The sequence below is a fragment of the Centroberyx affinis genome, unplaced genomic scaffold (genome assembly GCF_046629955.1).
Source record: "Centroberyx affinis isolate AG114_WGS23_722 - 3 ecotype Tasmania unplaced genomic scaffold, CSIRO-AGI_Caff_v1 ptg002683l_1, whole genome shotgun sequence".
Classification (NCBI taxonomy): Eukaryota; Metazoa; Chordata; class Actinopteri; order Beryciformes; family Berycidae; genus Centroberyx; species Centroberyx affinis.
The window spans coordinates 41,519-66,433 of NW_027280865.1; the positions used below are offsets into that span (position 1 = coordinate 41,519).

Here is a 24,915-nt window from a genome sequence, read left to right on the forward strand (position 1 = left end):
TGCACGTCAAGGCAGTGGCATGATGAAACTCCCAGGTTTTATGTGAAACAGCAGGTTGTAAAGCCTTGAATTACAGATGTGTGAGAGAAATGAACGACAGCATCTGAAGCTGTAAGTGCCTTTTTGGACCAGGAATTATTACTGATTCATGGTTAGGTTCATGATATGCTGTAAAGCAAATATGCATCATCATAATCTGCATAATAACGCTCCAGTGTTGCAAACCTCCAAAATAGTGCAAAATTAACAAAAAAAAGAAAAAAAAGAACAGATTTTTGCCTGATGATCTCTTGTATCCTGACAAATAAGAAATAGTAAAACACTAGTCAAGCAGTCTGCAGTTTAGTAAGACGTCATTACGAATTATAAAAATGAAATAAAAAAATTATTTTAAGAATATATTTACTAGTTTCTTGAAATCTTGCAAATAGAGGGCCGTGATAATATAGTGTCACGGCTCTCTCTATTTTCAAATTGATGTTTCTTTATTTCATTTCATTTATTTCATTTTCATTTTTACATCTTGATTGTGTATCACAGAGAACATGTCCTAATCTTCTCATGGCATCAAAGCAATTGATTTATTCATGCTGGATGTTTGGTTGGTTACTAGTGACTGTATGTTCAAATGGATAAAACAAGTTGAGCGCAGCCCGTGTTGCTGCTAATCTCCTCTGCATGGATCTCACTGCGGTGCCGTCTGAGTGGAGTGGGAGACCAATGAAGAAGAAAAGGCTGCTACACTTTAAGCTCGGGACAGCTTCCTTGCTGAGATCCGTCCAGAAAAGGAATGTACAGTATTGATCCATGATGGGACGAAATTGTGACGCTGCTACAAGGGGAAAATAAATTTCTGGATATTTTGATACTTTGTTTTCTTTTTCTTTTTTCTTTTTTTTTCACCACTGCAGTTACCACAGTATTAATGTGTATAGAATCTTTCAGAGTCTCTGATAATATACTGAGTCTTGTAGATTTGAAGAGTCTGAGTTTGACTTTGAACATCCAAACCGGCGAGGAGAGAAGTCCTCTGGAATCCCGAAACCATTAGTTTTTCATTGTGTGAGTTGGGAACATTTTATGCGCAGTTGCTCAGTGTCCAGTGGACCATGCCGTTCACACCGGGGCAATATGGAGGCTGAGGCCATGGTCCTGCAGGTTGATTTGGTTTCCATGGTAACTAGTGACGGTCATAGGCAGTGGCAGCAGTGGGAGGGGCGGAGCCTCTCGATGCGGCACTATAATAATAAGGGGAACCTGAAAGTTAACAGAAGAACGAGCCATTTGAAACAACAACAAACACAATATTTTACTGCCATTTCCCAAATTAAACACAAAATTATTAGGTTAAAGCCAAAGCTAATCCAAAGATGTACTATTAATATTATAGTAGTATTAGTAGTACGAGTAGTAGTAGTAGTAGTAGTAGTTGTAGTAGTAGTAGCAGTAGTATTACTGTTATTAGTATTGTTAGTATGCTAACACATTATTCCACAATTAACAGCTATTCTTCTTGAAATCACACTAATTTTAAAATTTTAAAATCTCCTGCTGTCACTCATACTCACTTAGTAATGCTGGGTTGCTGAATCGCCAAGCTTCGTTGTAGGTTGTGTACTGTGGATGACTGTAGGGGTTCCCCGAAAACTCGCTCCCTGAAAAAACAAAACAACAAATCAATTAGCATTTCAATGCGTCAAACCATTACCTTTTCACATGCAGTCATTTCTCGTCATTCAAACAGGATGCAATTTGAGGGGAAAATGATAGTCATCTATGTGAGGCCAGCCAAGCAAGTAATTTATTTCTTTTTCATTTCACTTAAGTTATGCAACACTGAACAATACAGGAAGCGACACTGAAGGCGGCTTTCCCTGTCCCATTTACGGATATCTACCCATTCTTCATCCTCCAGTATATTCCAAACCAGTCTAATAAATAGCGAGTGGTATTAAACAGTTTCATGCATACATTTTTGATACAGCGCAATAAATCTTGCAGCCTTTCTTGGAGGAATTTTACCGTCTTCAATCTGAACCCCTCCAGTCTCAGGTCTGGTGTTTTGTGCACCAGAATTTCATTGCGCGGGAAGTAACTTTGGACCATGTCAGTGAGCATTGCTGTTGGTTCAACACGTTTCTTTCTTTTACGAGACAATAAAGGCTAGATTTTATATGAAGCTGGTGAGAAATGGCTTTGCTTTAACAGTGTTTTGCGCCTGTCACTAAATCTTAGTGGTTGTGTGTTGGATGAAAGGGTTATAACACAAAACCACTAGCCATGGGATTAAGGCCCTCATCTTTTGCTTTGTGCCACATAAGAAGAAATGGAAAATAAAAGCATGTTTGGCTTAACGTCTTGCCACCCACATGATCCTTCCAACAATTTTATTAGTCAAACACAAAAGTTAATTTTTTTTTTGCAGTAAACAGAAATTGCATTGAAACTAGATTGCTACCACAGCTCCTTTTTTTTACTGACAGTGGTTGCATTGTATTAACTATTTGTAGAAATATGACACATTGATGTTTCATAAAGGAACTGAAATGAAAAATATCAGCTGTGCACTTGATCGGTTTCCCTTTCCACCTGGGTTAATCACATCAAAGTTCAAGCGCTGCAGGTGTGTGTGCATGGTGAAAGTGATGGTGGTGGTGGGGCTCCAGAAGCATGAACCCGGCACCAAACCTGCATCCTGCCTGCGCGTCTGGCAGCGAAACACTAGCCCGACCTCCTCGGAGAGATAGCGATTTGAATATTTACCGGGCTCCCATGCCTCTGCCTTTTGACCCTTAACTGTTTGCTGTGAACCTGAACTGCAGGTTAAGTAGAGGGGGAAAGGGATATGCTCCGGAGCGCAGAGGGCTGGGGAGGGCTGTTTATCGACGGCCGGCGAGAACGGCCACGCGGGGAGATAATGAGCCAATAAGGCAGGGAGGAAGGTGGGAAGGAAGGGACACCGGTGAGAGCAACACTGTCCTCTCCCCTGCCTCTGATCACTTATTCAGCCTGTCTAATCCAATCATACGCAGAGAGCTAATATAAGGATGTGTGCGCCTCTTACTCTACAGGTCAATATTCATTGCCTCTCCTGTGTAATTCGCCGCTATAGTCTCTTCGCTCTGCTTCTCGGCTACTACACCTGTTCCTTTTGAGGGCGACGCCATCTGTTAAATAGACCCTAATGATAATATGAAGCGGTGGAGTCTTCGCTCACTTACCAGGAACCATTCCAGCGAGCGTGGAAGTTGGGTAGCTGCCCTGGCCTGTAGGGGGAACGTGAGGGGGATACCCGGGTAAGGTTGTGTTGGCCATATCTCGACCTGGAGAGACAAAACAAAAACACATCTTCAGTGCTTTTAGTGTTAAAAGTCGAAATTAAATGCAAAACCCCATAGAGATACACAATACTGCCATCACTCCACTTTTGGCAGACAGACCCATGCCACATAGTGTGGACATCATGACTCATCACCACCAATTCAGTCAGCATGGTTGAATTTTACAACTCAGTTTTCCCTATGGTTTATAATCTTTAAAGTAATAGGTACTATTCAAACAATGTGGTCCCATTATGTGTCCTTAGTGCCACAGAATGATCTCACCCTGTTAGTACTGTTAGCAGAAAGTACCAGCCTGCCTCTCTAAACTGAAAAGAAGAAGACTACTGTGAAGGCTACTGTGGGGAAGCGACTGAACTCCAGTCCCATAAGTATGTCTCCTCATTACACCATTCAAACCTGTCTAAATATAGCACCCTTTGCTGAACTCCATAAGCCTCCTCTCTTTTCCATTAGCTCGGCCAGAGTGAGGCTGTAAGGACCGAGCACACTGGCCCCTCTGAAGAGCGTCACTCGGCCCGGGTGCAGATGCTCCATATTCAGCTCTGTAATTGGGAGTGACGGTTGGGTGTCCTCCCTAGCCTACGGGACGTTTGGACCGCCGCACGTAGCCCCGATCTGGCCGGGGCCGGGGTGGAAGAGGCCCCCGCCACATTGTCAGCAGTGAGGGCCACTTGTGCTCAAAGGGAAAATCATCTGCCATTGGAGCTTTAATGAGGAACTAGTGGCTATAATGCAGCATAACACCACAATGAGCAGTTATCCACTGTTACTGGCATTATAAACGAAGAACGTCCAGGGATAGAGAGAAGTAAAACCAGTGTTCAACTAACCAAAGGAAATTTCTAAAGATGAATGATCATCCAAAAATTATTAAGTAGCCATTTTGGTGGCTTTCTGGCAAACTGCAAGCGATTGGAAGCGGCAGGATGGCCTGGTGGGGTACAGACTGTGCCATGACTGAAATGTCACAGTCTCAGTTAGATATTCTATATACTCAAAAATGAATTAATAAATATATGAATTTCTACACTATAAAATACTTTTGTACATAGCTATGATGATCACACAATCCATATTATACTGGGAATTTAACACTACCACAGCTACACTGTAGTTTACAAGTGCAAAATAAATGTATCTTGCCAAATATTGAGAAATGAATCTGAATGAGTGTAGAAACTACAGGCAAATTTAGCTATCGACATAAAAAAAATCCAATTTCTTCATGTGCAATATCACCAGAAAACTTAAGGGGGATGGAATGAGCCTTTTGGGTATTGAAGTACCTGCTAGCATAGGCTGGCAAGCATACTGGCTATGGATGGGGGGCCATGGGGGCCGGGGGGGCCAGGCGGGTATGAAAGGACTGGTGCCTCTAATGAAAAGGCAGGGTGGTAGGGCCTGGAGGTCTGCAAGGCCCAGACCTGCCAGGGAGGAGGAGGAGGAGGAGGAGAAGGAGGAGGAGGAGGGGTGAAAGGAGCCATGGAAGCCTCATATGGCTCTTGCTTAATGCAGGGTGAGGATGGATGGATGAAGGCTTTTGTCACAACAGAGAGATACGTATAGACACAATATGAGACACAGAGCACATAGACACACACACACACACACACACATGCAAGCTCACACATAAATAGGTTATTAAAACATATGGAGAACATGATGAACATCTCTATTTGTCACCATCAATAGTATGACAAATGAAACGATTAGGACTCTTGTCGTACCGAACAAACGCTTCTCTATTATTTGCAAATGTCAGCATTGAACGGCGCATTGTGTCAGGACTGGTAGGATGTGTCTTTTGGTTAAAGGGCCGCGGTGTTCAGAGCTTTACAGAGGAAGAGTGAGGTCATGCCGGACCTTTCATTTATAATAAGAATTAGTTAGCCACAAGCCAGTGCACATAAGTCAAAGGGAGCCGTGGGAGTACTGTAGGTGGGGGGTCCAGCAGGGGTGGAGGCGATTGTGTGTGTGAACGTGTGCATGTGTGTGTGTGTGTGTGTGTGTGTGTGTGTGCATACAGTGGTAGCCATCGTAGAAGTGTCCCATCATGCACTGATCCAGTGTTTTCTCCATGAGTGCAACAACGGCAGCAGCAGACAAATGTTTCTTAAAAGTAGAGCTAAATACTTTTCCTCTTCATTAACTGGGTTACATCATTCCTTGTTTCTTCTGACAGATGAAAGAGCACAATGGATCGCTGCATTTATTGAAGTCCAAACAGCTACATCCTGTTGTTACTTTCCTAAAAATACGGCTAAGCTGCAATGCCAGAAGGAGAAATTCTCACCTAGAAAGTTGCTAGAAAGATAATAAAATACATTTTTGTGGTCATTCATTTTTGCTAATTTTGGCTTTGGTGTTTGGCCAAAAAGTGAAAATCTCCATGTATTTCAGTCAGTTCTTAAAAGCATGAGTCATCATGTTAAAATGCAAATATACATTATGTGAAGGACTGGGAGCTGGGACATCATAGAGTTATCAAAGCTACAGATACAATGATTATTTTTTTTATGTGTTTTTTTTCAAGGGTTGCATCGTATTAATCATTCAGAAATCATTGCTAATAATATAAATAACCATCACTCTATGAGTATTTGCAATCAACTTGAATCTTTTTTTTACAGTACTTGCTGGCTGACTGTGATATTCACAGCCCCTGTTAAATCATGTTTTTGTATATTCCAAGATACAGTTGGCAATGATTGCCAACTGCTCTGTGGCTGTTGCTTTATGTCCCCTTTAAAGCCTCTTTCAGAGAGGCGCCGGTTGGGAGAACTCTCTGTACAGCAATGATAGCCTCATTAGCTGCTTCCTAGCCATTGTTGTTTTACAACAGAGATGTGTGTCCAGATTCTCATTAAAAGATGGGCTTCTTTATATTGTCTGCTTCCACTGACAGTCCCCTTAGATTGAACGCCAGCAAATCAAGCTATTTATTTTCCTCTGCCCTCTTTTCCCTCTCTGCACAAATCAATTCAAAGATTTTTTGGTTTGCTGTTACAAAAGCCTGTTGATTTCTGTCTTAATTTGAGAAGTGGCTTGTAATAGGGGCTATTGAGCTAGGAATACAGTATTGCCTGCTTTAGTGTGCCTTGAAATATTTGATTTTTTCAGAAAAGATTTAGCTGGATTGTTTGAAACTTCTGCTTTTGCAGGCATTTGACAAAAAAAGTAAAAGCAACTTCCGAAAGAGAACAAACAAGCATAAAGTACCGGAGGGACACACTAGATTTGCACTGCATGGAGTGGCAGGAGCATCATACAGTTGAAACCATTTTACCTCCTCAAAATACATCATGTCAACCCTTGATTATGTTGCTGAAAGACAAAGCTTCATGAGTTTTATCTCAACCCATAACAACGTGACAACAAACCTGATGTACGGTCCTTGCATTTACATCAACTCAGTTTCTTAAAACATGAACAAAAAATCCGGGTGACCTTCTTTTTAGTTGGCACAGGAACAAAGTCATTTGTGAATGACTCTTTTGCTTGCAAGAGTATTAAATTTAGCATGACAGGGACACCTTCATGTTTGCTACAACAACAACCAAAAATCTTTGACCTCCATTTTCTAGGCTATATGCAGAATGGAGCAATTTATCACAAGCCAAAAATCTCTGCACCCTAATTAATTACAACTAAGTAAAGAATGTTTGGAGAGCCAAATTGCTTTAATTCCCCAAACACCGGCTGAAAGTCATTCATTATCAAATGTGTGCTCAAAGGTTAGTTTGCTTTTGTGAAGACGAAATAAGCATTAATTTCAGAGCCTAGGCCTGAGTTTCCCCTGTGGGAAGAGAGGCAAGTGGTTTGTCATTAGGCCACACATCACTGACGGCAGGTTCACTGTCTGATCGTTGCTCGCTGCTCACTGGACAACGGCAGGTCTTGGTGCTTTCTGTGTAGTTCACACTGAGAGCACTCACTCCGCTCCCTTAATTGAATCTTAAGTTGAAGAGTTTGGATGACGGTCTTTGCTGGCCAAACTTTTGTTTCTAATGACTGTTGGGGAGGGATAAAGACCAAGTGAGTCTACAGAAGCAGCTGCTTAAGGCCCTTGAAGAGGAGAAGTGTCATTGACACAGGGACTTTAAGCCCTTGGAGACTCCCATTAACAGGCCCAGCAGGGAATATGTTTAAAGAGCCTTCAGTATGCAGTCACTCCGCAGAGATGTGTAAAACTCCCGTTGAATGCTCAAGGGAATTGGCTCAGTGTTCGAAGATGGCTCGAAGTCTGAAGCACCATCAAGAAAACAGAGGTGGGCTGAGTAATTTCAGGAAATACAGAAACTCACTATTGAAATAGTGGACAATTGGCCGTATCAAAGCCATCTCTCCATTTATTTTTCAAAATACACAAAAAGTTCTGAGCTCCTCCTTCTACTATTCATAAATTCACCCAAGGCTCACACTATTTGAATTTTAAGCAGTTTCAATGAACAAGAATAAGAAGCACTTGAGATGAAATCCATCTCTCGAAGGGAATTCATCAAAGAAATTACTTCCCATATCAACAATAGAAATTACCTCACAATATGCAATTGTCCTATCCACATATTCATGGAACCCTTTGGTGTTTTTATGGGGTAAGAGGGACTATTTAGTAGGTAATACAGCATTAATGTGGAGGAGAGGGAGAGAAAAAAAACTGTTTTAATGGAAGTGGCTTCTTGCCTCTGAATTTCGATGATGTGCACAATGCCCTTAAATCCCTTTCTTATTTGAGCCTGCTTTGCAGGTACTTTTGAGCCCTAATAGGATAAGCAGAGGACACAAAAGATTTCTATCTCTCAAGCCTTTCAGTTCACTGAGAATCCCGATCTCTGGCAATGAGCACTTCATGAATCATTCATTTTTAATAGATTATGCAAATTCCAGGACATAAAATCAACAAGATCAATAACTGCAGGCATTTTAATTGGTGTTAGAAAACATTTTAAGGATGAACATAATCTCCAGTTCTTTCCCCCGTAAAGGCACAATTAATTTGAAATTGGATCTCAGCCTAAATGCTGTAGATAATTTACTACTTTTTGCATGGCTTAAAATTCCTCTGGTAGGCTTATCGCTGGCAAGTAAACTGTAATACTCAGCCATTAGAGAGACCACACACCTGAATATCACCTATTATCCACACAGCCACTGAGGGAAAACCAAGCAGAGGAGCCACTAACCAAATACTAATTACCAACTGCAAGTCAAAGCACTGTTTGTTCCATTAGTTTGACCTCTGCTGTATTTTATTTCTCTGTCTCCAGTGAGATGTAGCAATAGAAAGGGCATGGAGTAGGATGGGGGGGAAATATAATTAAAACTCTTAATTGTTAATACAAAAGCAAGCAGTAAAAGTAATGTTGTTCAAATGTAAATACAAACTGTGCCACATTAATATACTGTATATAAATACACATTTTTTCTTTCTTTTACGTTTGACTTTGCGCCTGCATACAGTATATTAAAGCAGTAAGGCAAGCCTTCAGTGGCTCTCTCTGCAGAGGCGTACACCATCTAAAACATCCCAGGTGCAAACAAAGCCACCTGCCTGCAGTCAACTAGTAGAACCAGGCCTGCTTTCATAGGACCATCAGTGCACAAAGGACAAACACACACCTTTCTTCTCACGAGGCCTGCCTTACAGGGGAAATCTACCTCCCACATATTAATGAGAAAAGGGCCCTTTCTTTTCTCATAAGACTGCTTGGCTATCATTTGAGAAGGGGGCTGCTGCAATTTTCAATCACCCTGTCCTCCCCCACGCAGAACTCGTTGCCTTTGATGGCTGCTGCATAATTATATGAATTTTAATAAAAGCTCTGTATATTAATCTCGGGCCCCCGACAGTAATCGTAAACTTTCAGTAAACTTAACCTTCTTCTTGGTAATAACATGGCAACAATGAAACAATATTTCAATTAGCCAGGCAGTCATTAACTGTGACAAGGAGAGTAGAAGACGAGAGAGAGAGAGAGGGAAGGGGAGAGGGAGAGAGATAGCAGAGAGAAATAAATGATCATAGTATTAGAGTTAGGTGGCAGAAACGCCAAAGCGTATTTACCAAGGCATATTACTCGCGGTGGTTTTGGAAAGCGCACACAAACTGCTTAGTCTCACAAGACGCCCAGCGAACAAATCACAAGAGCAACACGAGCAGCGGGGAGGAAACGAGCAGAACGAGCAGTCACTCCTGGTGGCTTTTGCAAGACCTTGCTCTGATACACAGTCATAGTTCTGATGTGCTGACACCAAAGGTCCTTGTCCAGCAGTGACTGAACAGCTTGGTCCCCCCTCTCTTATCACCCTGCTGGCTCAGCAAAAGCGAGATGGAAGACAGCTGCTAACATTACAGCTTTTTACCACATCATTGTACCACCTTTTCAGCTCAGAGTCAAGCGGTATTAAAAAAGTCTTCACACTTACTTTCTTGTTTTTTGCTTTTATTTTCAGATATTTCTTGTGAATTGCACAGCATGCTTATTCTTTGTTTTTTTTTTCTTACTTTTTACTTTTTTTACATTGTTCCAAACAGTAATCCCCTCAGCTGAAGCTGTGGCTCGGCAGCGTAATGGCGTACTGTATGGCACTTGATCTTACCTACAGGGTAGCTTTGCGACACGCTGGGGCCCAGGTCTGGGTTGGCGCTAGAGGATAAACTGGGCTTGACTTCGTCCAGGCCGGAATTCAGGGCAGGGAGCGAGTACTCATTAGCCTGGGAAAAGGACAGTTGAATCATTACACAACCAAACAAAACCTAGATGGAAATCCTCCCTTCTCTTCCTCCATTAAGCGCTCCACATAGGCCTATGTGCGTATACATTTGTATGAGAGCATTGTGTGTGTATGTGTGCACGTCTTTGTGTGTGTTTGTGTGTGTGTGTGGAAGCCGCAGGGTGGCAGTTCAAGCATATCATGAATGTATTTTGGTATTGTCTGAGAGGAAGTGGGATTTTGAGATGAGTGAAAAGCCAAGGCGTCAGCTGGCCCTTTGTGCTTGACTGCAGTCCTACCCCTGATCAGCCAAGGGAGAAAGCAGTTCTGCTTTGTTACAGGCACACCATGTGGCCCTGTTTGAGAGGCACCATTCACCTTTTTTTTTGCTTTTAATTTGGAGTCTAAACCACCTTTAAATTTCATTGCCTCTCATCGCTGAATAGAATCACTTGTACAACTTGCACTTCTTGTTACCATTTATAAATAACAGAGGATAACACTTCCTCTTCTTATGCTTATTCATGCTCCATATCCATACAAACACTTTTTTATTCAATATAAAAAAATATCTCTGCTAACACTGTTCAGGACGCAGCTATAAATAGATATTTTTTTTCCTCCATCGCTACACTTCTTTTGTAAACAGCTAAGGACAGTCGTGGCAGATGTTAGCAGGTTTTTTTAATGAGATGAGACTTCCGGAGTCTCAGTGTTGACAATGTTTGTCCAGAGCGCAGTGTGTGTCTGAGTGGCTCAGTGGGCTGCGCTCCCACAGGGGACGCCTGTGACCCCACTCTTGTCTGCCACTATCACCGATAAACTCTAATTGTCTGCTACAACTGTTCGCTGGCACAATGTCGGATGTTTTCCTCTATTCTTGAAGGCTTCAGACGCCGAACAGACGTTTTATCATGCAGATAAAGGGCAGGAGGGGGGAAACTGAAAAGATAGATTTGAAAAGGATGACCAAATGGCTAGCAGAAGTGTGGGAGGGGTGAAGCCATTGAGTTTTGCATCTCCAGAATGGGTTTTTAATGCCCCGCTACAGAACCCAGACACTGGCTAATAGGGCCACATTTTCCAGAGGAAAAAAAAGTGAGGGACCCATGAAAGGGAAAGTGCTCTGATTAATATTGCATTAAATTAAAGCTGATTTTTCTGGACTGTTCCTGGCCTCCTTTTTTTCTTCCTACTGGCCCTTTTTTTTTTTAGTCCTACCCTTTTCCCTCTGCCTTTTAATACTCCCTCTGACGCTCTTTGTGATTGCAAGTCATTTCCAATTCGTTTTGGTATTGATCTTCCAGTAGAAATCAGTTTTGTAATTAGCTGCAAATTAGGCCCTCTTCTGGAGGTGAGGCCTGTCCCACTGATTTATCACCTGCGTAATTCGCCCCGATTGGAGAGAAATTAAAATGAACTCAATTAGGCGATTGCTTTTGCTTTATGGGTCCGACTTGTAGTTTCATGGGAGAAATTAATAGTCTCTTGTTGTTTAATAGTATAATGAAAGTAAATAAAGGTTATCCATTGTAATAAGCCCAGAGCTTTTAATAAGAGGTGGTACATATAAGGTTTCTGGCTGTCGTTTTGTCGTGGGGGTGGCTGTTCTCCAAATGCCTCTTAATTTTTGAAATGATGATGGATAGGTGGTGGCGAGTGTGGTTTAATATCAGAAAGAATAGTAGTAGTGAGTAGAAAAATCCCCGTTTTGCAGGCAAATGTGAAGGCTTTTTGCAATGTTTGCATTTCATATACCCATTCCATACACATTTTACAGTAAAAGCAGATTTGCACACTGGTTCAGTCGCTACACATCAAGATGTGACACAGAATAAGGAAAGAAACAAGAGCAAGAAAAAAAATAGTTGAATAACACAGCAAAGATGAAGAAAAATCTAGGTATTGATTAATTTCATGTTGCCTTACTGTTATTCTCAATTATAGGGGATACAAGGAATGTGTTTTTCATCACAAAATCAATACTGTGTGGGAGTTTTCCTGGTGATCCCTCCAGCATTATACATGCTGGTTTGTAATCCAGCGAAATTACTGCTCGACCATCTCACACGTTTGTTTATTTAGCTTTTCTCGTCTTGATATGTTTTTGGGGATGCTTGAGTTTTTCAGCAGAAATTGGCACAGTATCGCATGCACAATTATGGGGGTGTGAATGTGAACAAAGGCGGAGGTAGCGGGGTGCGGGCGCTACTAACCTGTTCTGGTTTGATGTGCTCCGATGTGGGGAAGACGTCAGGGTACGACGGGCGCTCAAAGACCCGGTCCAAAGCTTCCAGCTGCTGCTGAGTGAAGGCATCTGCCCTCAGGTGTTTCCGTAAACTCTCCACACTACCCTGAGAATCACTGTTTGGGCCAGAACCATCTGAACCATCTACAAGAAGAGAGAGCAACAATCGAGATGCTGACCCTTGGAAGCTGGCCTTTACTTCAAGCTATGTACTTTATATTCTCCTCATGGCTTTTTTTTCTGTACCACCACTGTGGGGGTCTGAGGAGGATAGATGTAGGAATGGAGTGCAGATTCAGTAAGGAACAGTTTTTTTTTCAACACATCTTAATGGCTGTGGTGAGCCACTGGCTACAGTGCATCTCACAAGCTTTTCCTTTGCCCGGGAACCTGCGCCCCCCCACAGTATTAACACCATCATGATGTGAAAGCCCCGTGGTAATTGATGGATTACCATCACTTGCAAATATATACATGTTGTGGCAACCATGTATACTAATGAAAGCGGCAGCTAGCCTATTATAGTGCCTTTTTTATTCCAGGCGGAGGATTTGCTTTTTTTTTTTTTTTTCTTTTTCTCCTTACCCCCCCGACCCCCCCCACCACCATCACCATCGCCACCCTCCCTCCTCCTCCTCCTCCTCTCACAGAAATCAAGAGCGGTGTTTTAAAAGCACAATTTCCCTTTCACAATTTAATACTGCTTTCATTCTCTGTGAGTACGGTTCCATTTGGCAACAGCGGTGGAGGACAAGAGGCTGAATAAAATTGTACAGTCTAGTTCAATCATCTCTCCCAGGGACAGGCTCTCCAAACACAGGCATTTTCTCCTGACTCCTGACCTGATTACCCCACTGTTGGGAGAAGGATGCCTTAGCTTTTCCCTTTGTCACTTGTGTGCGATGCTTTAAAGCCTTTACAGACCACCCCGCCGAAACCCCCCGAACCACCCCTCCCTTCCTACCTCTTCCGCCCCAGCCTTACCCCCAGCCCCTTTACCAAACACCCCCACCTTTTTCCCCGGCTGCAGTGGCTGTGTCTGTAGGTCTCCTCCCCGGATCCCAGAAAGCCTCAGCTCCCTTACAAATCTGTCATTCTAAATTTGCAGCAGATTATGTTCTCTCCTCACTGGGAGAGTGGTGATATATGATATGCAAGGCCCCTATTGATTGCCTGATCTGGTGGCAAGAGGGAGCTGAAATGAACTTGAAATGAACATCATGCCTCAACTCATTGTGCGTATAATACTCTACTTAATCCCACATTTTTCTCTGCCATGGAATTCAATTGATCAATCATGTCTCTGTGATAGTACCATTTGGGAGGGTTATTGCCATTCTATTCTACTGCTTGACCTTTTTTCACAGGCTGAGGCCAGAGGATGAACCTGACTCCCATGAAGAACTAAACGTAAAGGAGCTATAAAAGAGACTCGGGAGTGTGTACACATGCGCACGCACGTGAGTGTGAGCGTGTGTGTGTTCTAGCGCGCGTGAGTGTGTATGTTGCCCCGCAATACATTAGCTAAAAGTTTGCAAACAATAGCTTATTAACTATTGATAACCCTGATTTACTTTGGACATGTTTTGACTGTACGAATTAATTTTATTATTTACACTTTGTCAGAGTTGCATGGTTTAGTACAATTGCTACAGGCCCAAAAAAGATTACTGCAGTTTGTTTTTTGTTTGTTTTTCTGAACTGTTTTTCTCATCTATACACTTAGCTACATTCCTGTCAGTTGAACATTATAATATGACCACATATCTGTGAACAGGCAGGTTTTCTGGACAGCCACAATGGGGGCCCTCGCCTATAGCAGCTGGTTGTCACTTTATCAAACTCAATTGTTCTCCTTGGTACCAAAGCAAATAGACTCATTAATTACTTTCCATCAGCCGGCCTGAGCAGCAAGCATGATCAATACCCCCACATTTGTCATTCACCACTATGGAATACACTTCCCACACACAAGACACCCCATCCCGGGTCAACCTACACACTCTTCCTCCTGCTCAAATTAAGGACACGGTCCCAACTGCCCTCCTTGCTAGGAGTCCCATTACATTTGTAATTCCCATATATTGCACCTATGACAATTCTGCAAGGACCATATTTTGCTGATGAAGGGCCTGGTGACATTTAGAACATTTATGTAGCCGTGTAATTATGCTTCCTCAAGGTACATAAATTAATTTTACGCATCTTTAAAATGTCTAAGCACTTTATATCATATAGCCAGTAAAATAAATCGGATCCACACATGCCGACTGACATTTGCTATTGAGATCTGAGCTCCATTATTTTGACATTTCCAAATCTGCCCATTATGCAACAGTGATAATAATCTTTGACCACAGTGGCTTTGTTGGTGTGTTACGCGGTTGTCCCGCTCTGTGGTCGTTTATTGATCATTGCCGGAGTTGAGTGTATTCATCTTGACATCGGTCTGTATTAACACTCCGGTAACGAGGGAGCAGCCTCTATCAGATCAGATAACCAGCTCTATAAAGCAGACTCCTCTCTGCGGGTTTGGCACCCGGAGGTCACGACCCCTAGCAGGAGGCTTAGCCAACGCAATTCTGGGTTTAGGAGTGAGACTGACTGACTGCCTGCCAAACAAACAGAATAATTAACATCGGGCATATGAATGAAGAGCTGTTGAGTATGACTAGGCTTGAATAGTAGTTTCCAAAAGTACGACCTGAATGGAGGGGAAAGAATCATTCGAGAATAAAAAAGTTCCAACCGCTACGCACAATGAAATTGAACTTCCACGGTCTTGTTAGAGGCGCAGGGAGGTGAGCTGGCACCTCGAGGTCATGAAAGCCCCTCTCAAATGAATGAGCTTATTCCTCTCGTCTGCTCCGTGTTTAAATAACATGTCAGCATACATACGCGCTTGTTCCCTTAACACGTTGTTATGTATTTTGCTGTAATACACCTCTATAATTTCCTGCCTGATTCAATTCTTGCCTAAATGAAATCAAATTAACACTCATTTGCATCAAATTGGAAGAACTCAGATGCATTCTTCTAATTGAATGTTTTGATTATGTAAACAAAATGAAATACTGTCATTGGAATGTAATGTGTTCTGCACGCTCAGTCTCAGGCAGCAAAACAAGGATAAGATGTGTGATTACTAGCGAGATTCAGAGAGGGACAGTATGGAGAGGCGGTAACATCACTTACTGAAGGCCATTAATTTGCTGTGATGTTCCTGGGCTTTTAAAGGCTTTATTAATCTAATTTGGAGGTGCAGTTAGGTGCTGCCTGTCTGACATTATGCTATGAACTGACTTCCTGTGTTGGTTCTCCCTCTCCCCCAAACAGATGCTGAGACACGGAGCGGGGTGCGACGCTGGCCTGCTCCATCACTCATCTCTACTCACTGTTCAGTCCTCATGACGCTCAGAGATGAGAAATAATTAATTCAACAGCTACTGAAGCACAGAATCACATTCATCCTGACTGCCACTGGCTATTGTTGTTGGCTTTTGAAATATATGATGATCATCTTATCATGAAATTTCTCTCTTGGTATTTCTCTCATAAATCAAGAAGAAAGCCTGACACAAGGCAGAGAGCTTTTCGAATGGCTGAAATTAAGAATCGTCTACAATTCTGATTGTGCAATTTGTAGGTGACTCTGAAAGGATGTGTGATATGACTTTGAAAGAGCGGACACACTTCGTGGATCATCATTCTCTCCTTTGGCCATTGCATGTTCTCAAGAAACCTCCAAGCTATCTGCTAAAGTCAAGTCTCCAGCTTGGTTGAATATTCACTAATAGCAAGAATTTGAACAAGACCATTCACAAAAGCAATATTAAGCCAATACTGCAATGTATACCTGCTGCTGTGTATAATTTCCCCTAGCTTTGAAAATATTTCTTATGTCACCCAATTCCTTCACTGGTAGGATAGGAGAGAAGCGCCTTAAGTTATTTCCTTTGTCTGTTCTGAACCCTATAGTTTCAGAAATAGTGGGGGTGGCGGGATTGGGATGAGGGTGGGGTGGGGGGGGGGAGTGAAGGTGGTGGTGGTGGTGGTGGTGGGGGGCGGGGGGGGGTACTTGGATGTTAATCTGTGAGGTAATAGCTTTTCTCTGCAGAATTGCAAATTCTCATATATGTCACTTTGTAAAGCGCGCGGACAGCCATGGTCACCGAAGACACCGTCTCGAGGGGTCTCTCTCTCTCTCTCCCTCTCTCTCTCCCTCTCCCCCCCCCTCCCCATTCCATCGGCAACAATAGCTGCCAAGTGTAACATGCTACTTTTAATTTGCAATAACACGTGACAATAGCAGATTAATGGGTCTTATGACACCTGTGTCCCTGAAGCTCCTCTTGCCGAGACCCAGTGTACATAACGTGTGTCACACTACATTATCTCTACATCCCTCCTGTAATGGGGACCTTTTTTTAAGGGCACTGCTGACTTGGAACTTAGGAGCTGTCTGCCCGGCTGGCAGAGAGCCACGGCGCTGCCTAAAACAAATACTCCGGGCTGCACAGCCAATCCATTTCGCTGGGGCCGTGCTGCACGCCGCCTCCCCTCCCCTCCTCTCCCTTCGCTCATTTTTGCTCATGTTTTCAACCCTTGATAATGACTGCTTGTGCCATAATCATCATGAGGCTTACCAAGTTAAATAGGGCTCAGGCATTCTCAAGCTACTGTGCTGTGGGGAAATTTAATCCAGGCATTAACTGACTATAGACTACTGCCTACTGAGCGATGCAAAATAAGTCTGAATAACAAACAAGGCAATCCAGAAACACAAGACTTCAGTTGGGGGAAAAAAATAATGATCTGCCATGAACCGAAAATGACTATAAAACACCATGATGGTCGCCCAAACTAGCACAATTACAGAACGTCGCTTGCATTCAAACTAGTCGGTTTTACAGAACGATTCGACGGATCATTTGCAAAATCTTGACAAACAGGAATACAGGTCGTCGTTGGGTGAGGTGCGCTTTAAGAGTAGATAGCAATAGGACAACGCTATCTAGAGGGTAACATTGTATGTAATATACTATTCTTACAAACTGTGGCTCGAGGCGAGACATTGTTTTTGAAGCACTGTTTTGATGCTGTGTGTGTGCGGCCAAGGCCTGGGGTTTATGTTTTGGAAAGATAAAGTATCCCTGACCCTGTGGTTCCAGGTGGGTACCAACTGGCCGGGGAGGTTGAGAGAGTATATAAGAACCACAGCGACCCCCACCCTCGCCACAAGTCCTACCCAAACACACACACACACACACACACACACAGGCACAGGCACACACACACGCGTGCGCACACACACAGCTTTCTTCTCTTTCATCGTAATGCTGGCCGAGCACCTAAATCACAGAAATGGCAGCACATCAGGGGAATCATTTGAGACTGAATAGCCATAGAAACATGGGGCTGTCACCTAGAAGACCTCCACAAAACAGGCTCTCTCTCTCTCTCTCCCTCTCTCTCTCTCTCTCCCACTCTCTCTCTCTCTCTCTTGCACGCACACATACCTTATTCCTCTCCATGCCCTTTAATACCTCTTTGCCCTTCAGTAGCAATCTGCATAGAAATGTGTGCATTCTATCATTCAGTGACTAGACATTACACCCTGGCTAATATGAGAGGTCCTAGAATGACTGAAAATGAACTCTTGAAAATGCCAGACGTTTGCATTATGCCTCACGATTGCATCTCTTACAGGGAGAGACTTGATTATGTCATTTGCCATGTCCACGTCATGCTGGTTTTTATATCTTTGCCAGGAAATCTACCTCTGACAGGTCATTAGTCATCCCTCCCTCCCTGCACACACATAAAACATCAATTCCACTCAATATCCCGCAAACCCCGCGCTTCTCACAAATGCCAGAACAAAGAAAACGCTATGTAAACTGCTGGCGTGCCCTGATTAGCTCTCATTCCAAAGCACTGCAGAAATAAGGCACTCATTGCCTACCCTGTTTGAGATAACTGCCCCCTTTCCAGCAGCCTCGCCGTCCCTCCACACCGCACACGCCTCGTAACATGGCAGGGCTGCGAGTGCATCTGTTTAGCTATTCTCGTCAGCTCCTTATGTAGTGACATTAAGGAAGCCTATTGCTTACAGAACCAATAATCTATATCGCCTCAGGCTCCTTATATCCACTAACCTACCACTTCAGCAGAAGAAGTGGAGGCACTTTTGTTGAAAAGCCTTCCGCGGAGGTATAGTGCTTTCTTGACTGACCTGGGTGGTTGGCTACATCATCTTGACATGTAATTATCTAAAGCCCCTTAATCACTTCCATAAAGATTAATTGCAGGAGACAACAGCGGAGGTCGTGTCTTCAAATCAAAAGACTCCTTGCCAGATTGACACACCAGTATAGCAGAGTTCAGATTTAGGTGTTTTATAACGTTCATCTTCGGGAACAAAAGCAAGTTTTAATGCTCTGGTTGCCAGTTCAGCGAGGTGTTTTTACAGCGTAGTTGCAAACAATGCTATTTCATTTTGAGTGAAAATATTCCATGTGTTTTTTTCATGATTTTAGGTATCTACATTACCAGAGTCTAATCATGCACAATATGGTTTTTCCATGCAAAAATCTCTTTCTCTTACCGTCATCTCTTTTCCTCTTTTCACCATTTGATCGTGGAATACCCAGAATCCCATTGATGGAGTAGGACCCAACGGGGTCATTGGAGGCGCTAGTTACAGGCGGAGAGGCTGTGCTTGGTACTAGGAAAAAGAAAAAAACAAAATAACATCCAGTTTTATTTTTAAAATTAACATGTTGCATGTGTGTGTTACAGTCCAATATAATGTTCCAAAGCTAATATAACTAAATCAGAAGGCTGTGTAGTAGTTATGATGATGCAGAGAGCTGCAGTATTACCTATGGTGTGTCCTGGCGTCGACAGGGACGTCCCGTCAGGAGATGGATGGAAAGGCTGCTGGACTTTTGTTCGGATGATCCTGCAGAACAAGGAAAAGCAGATGTTACCGGTGCTTTTGTTTGACCGACTTCCTCCACTGGAAGATTTCCAGACGGCTCCAATTTGAATGTACTGTTGTTGGGTCACAGCAATTTGTACCCCATGATGGAGAGATTACCAGTGTTGTGCTGCACATTCAGAACAGTATGTATGATTAAGATATCAAACACAACTCATTCATAAGAAGGGATCTAGCCGGCGGTTCGGTGGGCTCTACCTTTTAAGGTGAGCTATAGAGAAAAGTCTTCATTGCACTTTTGGTCTGAGTGATCTTGCAAACAAAGCATGAAATCACATCAATTCACCTCAATGATCAGCTTCACTGACTCTACCTGGCCCACACTAATCAGCTCTCTCTCTCCCTCCCTCCCTCCCTCCCTCTCTCCCACTATGGAGCGGTTTCATAGGGCGATCTGCGACTGCTGGCCCTTTGCTTCCCAGATCAAACATCTCTGTAGAACCAGCAGCCCCAAGTGCCAATGCGGATGAGGTTGTATTGATCGGGGCTTGGGGAGAAAAAGTTGGGGATTAGTCACACGGGCAAACAGATGCAAATAGAAAGCTATAAATTATATGTGACAGGAAAGCAATAGTTCCTTATTGCCTTGCACAAGCTTACGCCAGCATTAGATTCCTTTAATCTGAATGGCACTTGGGGAGAAAGGGAGCTGTCACAATAATTTGTAAACTTTAAAACTATTCATCATGTATGACACAGGGGCTATTTTAGAGCACGGGCAGGAGAGGTCGGGTAAGGACTGGAGCTTAGACCCTGGTTGTGGTTTGGTTTATTTCAGAGCACATCGCAGCTTTGATTCTTTTGCTATTATTTCCTCGCTTCTTTTATTTCCTTAGATGGAAAATGCGTACTTGCTCCGCTCTGGTTTCAAAGATCCTGCCGCCCGGATTAGGATTTTAAACCAGTAATACTTTCCTCTTGTTGTTTTTGTCCTCGGAATTACCATATCACCCAGAGATACATCAGATGATCTGGATATTGATATTATTGTGGGTGCCGGAGGGGTTTGGAGGAATATATCCAACACTGTCAAAGCTCTCCTGGGGGGCAAAGCTACCTAACAACAAGGTTTCCAGAGAGCACATATTGATGTTTTAATTTTTTTTTTCACTCTCTCTCCACAACAGTTATTCGACCCCTTGACTTGTGTGTGCTACATAAATTCAAAGACTTTATTTGGTATCCATGTTCTTGATATTGAATAAGCAATTTGGGAGAATGAATTAATGACTTGGCTGTTGCTGAAAATCCCCTGAAGAAATATTAAAATTGCTTTACTTCTGGATCAATAGTATTGAGCGCCATTGAGGACCTTTTTTTTGTATGTCTAGTAGCGGGGGGGTAGCGTTACTTGATGGTAATACCTTGTGGTGGCCCAGACACACGGTACAACACTATCTCTGTAGCATTTAATAATGCATGCAGGGGAAAGGTGTTTAAATAGAGCATCCTCTTTTGTCAACAGTCCTGAGGTCAGACTGTCTGCCACAGAAACCCACTGCTGGCCCCGATCAGAGCCATCCATCTGGAAAAGGCTTTGGCTCCGGTCCTTACCTTTTTCTGACTCGTCTTTTACTGGGAAACACCCCTCCTGTGAGAGACGAGCCCCATTTAAGCATCTGGCCTGAAAACTTCTCCGTGCTCATTACCCAGCCGTTTATTTTGCTGTTGTGAACTGAAACAACCTCGCCGACTCTAATGTTTCTTTAAACAAATACAACTTGAGGTGCTATCAACTGATCTAGAGCCAGGCCCCGCTAGTGAATTAAGCACTAAGGACGTTTCCATTGATTTTTGTGGACTACTGCTTTAGAAATTCAAGCATGTATTGAAATATTCAGCTTGAGCTAAATCAAAATGAATACGGGGGGGAGGGGGTGATGGGGGGTCCTGCTCCCTCCTTTAGCCTTGCTCCTGCATGGCTGCCATTCTCAAAGTGCTGCTGTTTACTTATTTCTGTAGGAAATGAAGGATGTTTTGCACCCAACCTGAGTGCTTGGAATTTTAAATGTAGATAAATTATCAGTGTGTGAGCATTAAACATGAGCTCCACTGTACAGTATATTGGCTTGTGCGTGGCTATTTTAGTGCGTTTTTAAAAAAAACAATAATCTAGCCACTGATTATTACACTGTTATTTACCATCATCATTATTTTAAATTATTAACATTTATTAAAAACAATATATTACCTCGAATTTAAGTATTCAAATTAGGAATAATACCATGGATAAATAGAAGGTGATTTTTTTCGATCTGACTTCACACACACATACACACACGCAAAAAAGAGTGAATTAAAGCCGCCATCGCAGATAGAAAAGAAGCGTTTTTGGTCGCACCACAGCCGTTTTATATCATTATTATTATCTTTATTTTATTTATTTATTTTTTACAGTTTTTAGGTCAAACCTTTACCAACTATAGTCTATTCTCCAACACACACAAGGCACTTCTGTTAAAAATCTCCCAGAAAAGCAGCATGTTCCTCTATATAGCCTGCTCAACCCCACACATTAGATGTGCTAAAGAAAATTGGCCTGCTTTATAGCGCCACGGGATCTGGTCACCGAATATTGATCGGTTTTCATCTCGACAGATTCACTCAGTCCTGGATGTACTGCTGATTGTTGAGGGAGTTGGCTGTGAAAGATTGAATTGCACCTCTGAGACCACCCTCGGCCTGGGCAACAAAAAGTTGGTCAAACAATATTCTGCTGTGGGTGCTGCTCTTAGCAGAGATAAGCCCGCTGTGATAAATTATTTCCAATCTGCTCCCCCCGACCCCTTCATTAAAGAGTCTGCATGGAGGCTGCGGCCGTTTGTTGAATCAACCAAATTTCACCCGAAAAAAAAAATCAGAATATTCACATCTCGGCTTTTAGACTGCACGGCAATGGATTTCAATTAGTGCGATTTTTCAATTTAATTTTGCTGTATGAGTTAGTGCATTCCAGATGTTTCACGGGTGAATTTGAGTGAACTGTGTCTTACCTGTTAATTGACGAGACGCTGGGAACAGTGTCGTTGTCGCAGATGCCCTCTGCCAGCAGTCTGTCTCTGATCTCCCAGGCGAACATGGTTGGGTTTTGTCTCTTGTAGTCTGCTATTTTATCCACAACCTTCGGAGTGGCCACTTTTGGTTTAGAGCCACCAATCACCCCTGGTTTTATACTGCCAGTCTCGTAGTATCTGGAAAAAAATATGAATAAAATGCATGCCTGTTTATCGAAAATAATATCCTCAACGAAGTGATGGATCAAGTGCAATATCTGAGACTGATGCTGCCGGTGCGCACCATTCACAAATAGGCTACATGTATTGTATTATTTGATGTCCAAATGGCACTTTCATACACTGGATTATTATTATTAGCCTATTATTATTATTTCCTCGATCATGTGTCCAGTAGTCTTCCTATATTCAAACAGTGAGCTATTTCCACGGGAAAATATCCATTATGACGGTGTCAAACTTAATTTTCTTCTCCAAAAACATCAAACTTTAAAGGCTTATGTCCAAATGCGATTGGGCATAACTGGTGATATCTCCTCTTTTGACAGACATTCCCAGTAGCTTAAACCCCAATACACATATTCATACTGGGAAAAAAATATTTCATAAATTTTGTGCTGGCATGAATGCAGTAGTCTGACCTGTACAACTCCTAATTCAAGTCCTAATTCAATGAATAGCTCCTGAATCCTTTTAGAGGCAAACTTTGATTTTCATTCATGTGGTGGAAGATAAACCCATCAAAACCCATTTTACTCATATTTTTAATACATACTTTTAAATAGCGTTAAGACACATTTTTTAGGCTGACACAGGTAGGCTATATTATGAGATAAATCCATAGTAAACATCATAGCAACTCCTATAAAGCTAATTTAATTTATATGAAGATATGGCACTAAAAGGATACAAAAAATAAAAATAAATCAATGCTTCTCTAAAAGTAGAACTGATTTTTGTTGATGACCAGATCACCGCCTGGAGGTCACAGTTCACCCCACCTCTTCCCACCACTGTTTACCCCATATATGACCACTTCCAGAGGCACTATATTTTTCCTCGGAGGGTGCCTACCTGCCCAGGATCTTGCTGACGCATCCGTGGCTGACCCGCAGCTGCCTGGAGATGTCGCAGGGCCGGACGCCCTGGTGGGCCAGCTCCACGATCCGCTGCCTCACCACGTCCGGGAGGGGTCTGCCGTTCACAAACACCCCGCCGAGCTGGTTCACACCTCCGTGCCCTACGTGGGATACAACAGCACCACCACACACACAGACCCATAACATTACATACAGTCTGTTAACATGCGGGCGTCATGTGTACGGAGAGGTGGGTGTATTTTAGTTTAGGCGAGTCTGGTGTTTTTTTCATTATAATGGAGGGAAAATATCACGCGATAAAATCCGTACTGTGGCAGAGCAGAACCATTTTTGGTGCTGCAAAGAACCCTTATAGAAAGGTTCTCTATGGCACCGATGGCTTTATACATGCAATTATGATGCTATGAAGAACCCTTTAGAAAATGTTGCAAATCAACAGTATTATCAGGTTTTTCCTTGTTTTTCTTTACAAGAACACTGGTTTCTTAATTCTGATTTCCCAGTTTTTTTATTTGTATTTTTTTTTAATTTAATTTTAACAAATCATTGGGTTGTTTACCACTACACTATCCAAAGAGACTACTTCTTCTGTTTGAGTTTGTTGACCTGCGTCTCATAATTTATCCCGTTGACCAAATAATAATTTCTTGCCAATCATCTTTCATTGCTCCACTTTGCCCCAAGAAAATTAGTGGATATGGGAGTTTTGGTGGCGAATTATATTAGTGAATGCCAGACACCAGGCTTATCACAACACTGGAGACTATTGGCCTGACAAATGTACACGTTTCCTAGTTTTTTTATGATAAAGCATAAAAGGGCATTTTGGCAGCTGTTGAACTATGAATGGGCCTATTTGTTTGAGTGCCTGTGTAGGTTGTTGGTCTGTTTTTTTCTGCCCTTATGTTTAAGACTAGGTGATTTATCTCCAACCTCAACGTTTTTATTGATAAAAACGTTATTAAAATAATGTCAAAATTAAAATAAAAAGAAAGGAAATATTCTGGGGTAGAACACTGTGAATTGTGCAGCATGCCTATATTTTAATTTCAGACTATATCTGCATTTTGTGCTACAATAGCCTATAAATTCAGTTTATACACAAAACTAAGAGTAGATCGGCCTACATCATGGGAGAAATGTATTTTTAAACATTTGTTAGTTTTACTGAGACTCTAATAGTGAAAAGTTTCTTACAGCTTCACACCCTCAGTCAAAACACAAGGGTTACATTTTCTTATCAAGTCCACGGCTCAAGTTGGCTATTAAGTTGCAAGCTCTTTCATTTTCCTTGCACGGTAATTGTAAATAATTGAACGAGCTTTGATTACTCATATTACATATTATGTAGTAAATGAAGAGGCCATCAATTATTCAGATACATTCACTAAATTACAAGTAAACAAAATTTGGCCTCGAGTTGGAGCTGCGATATGAACAGACTACGAAGCTGGCTGTTATTTGAATTATTTGAATTATAAATGTGTTATTA

At 42.4% G+C, this 24,915-nt stretch overlaps 1 pseudogene; it reads right to left on the reverse strand.

The window, feature by feature from the left end:
- Window positions 1-1,116: 1,116 nt before the first annotated feature.
- LOC139657414 (paired box protein Pax-2a-like) lies at window positions 1,117-23,609 on the reverse strand (annotated as a pseudogene).
- Between the last annotated feature and the right edge of the window lie 1,306 nt (window positions 23,610-24,915).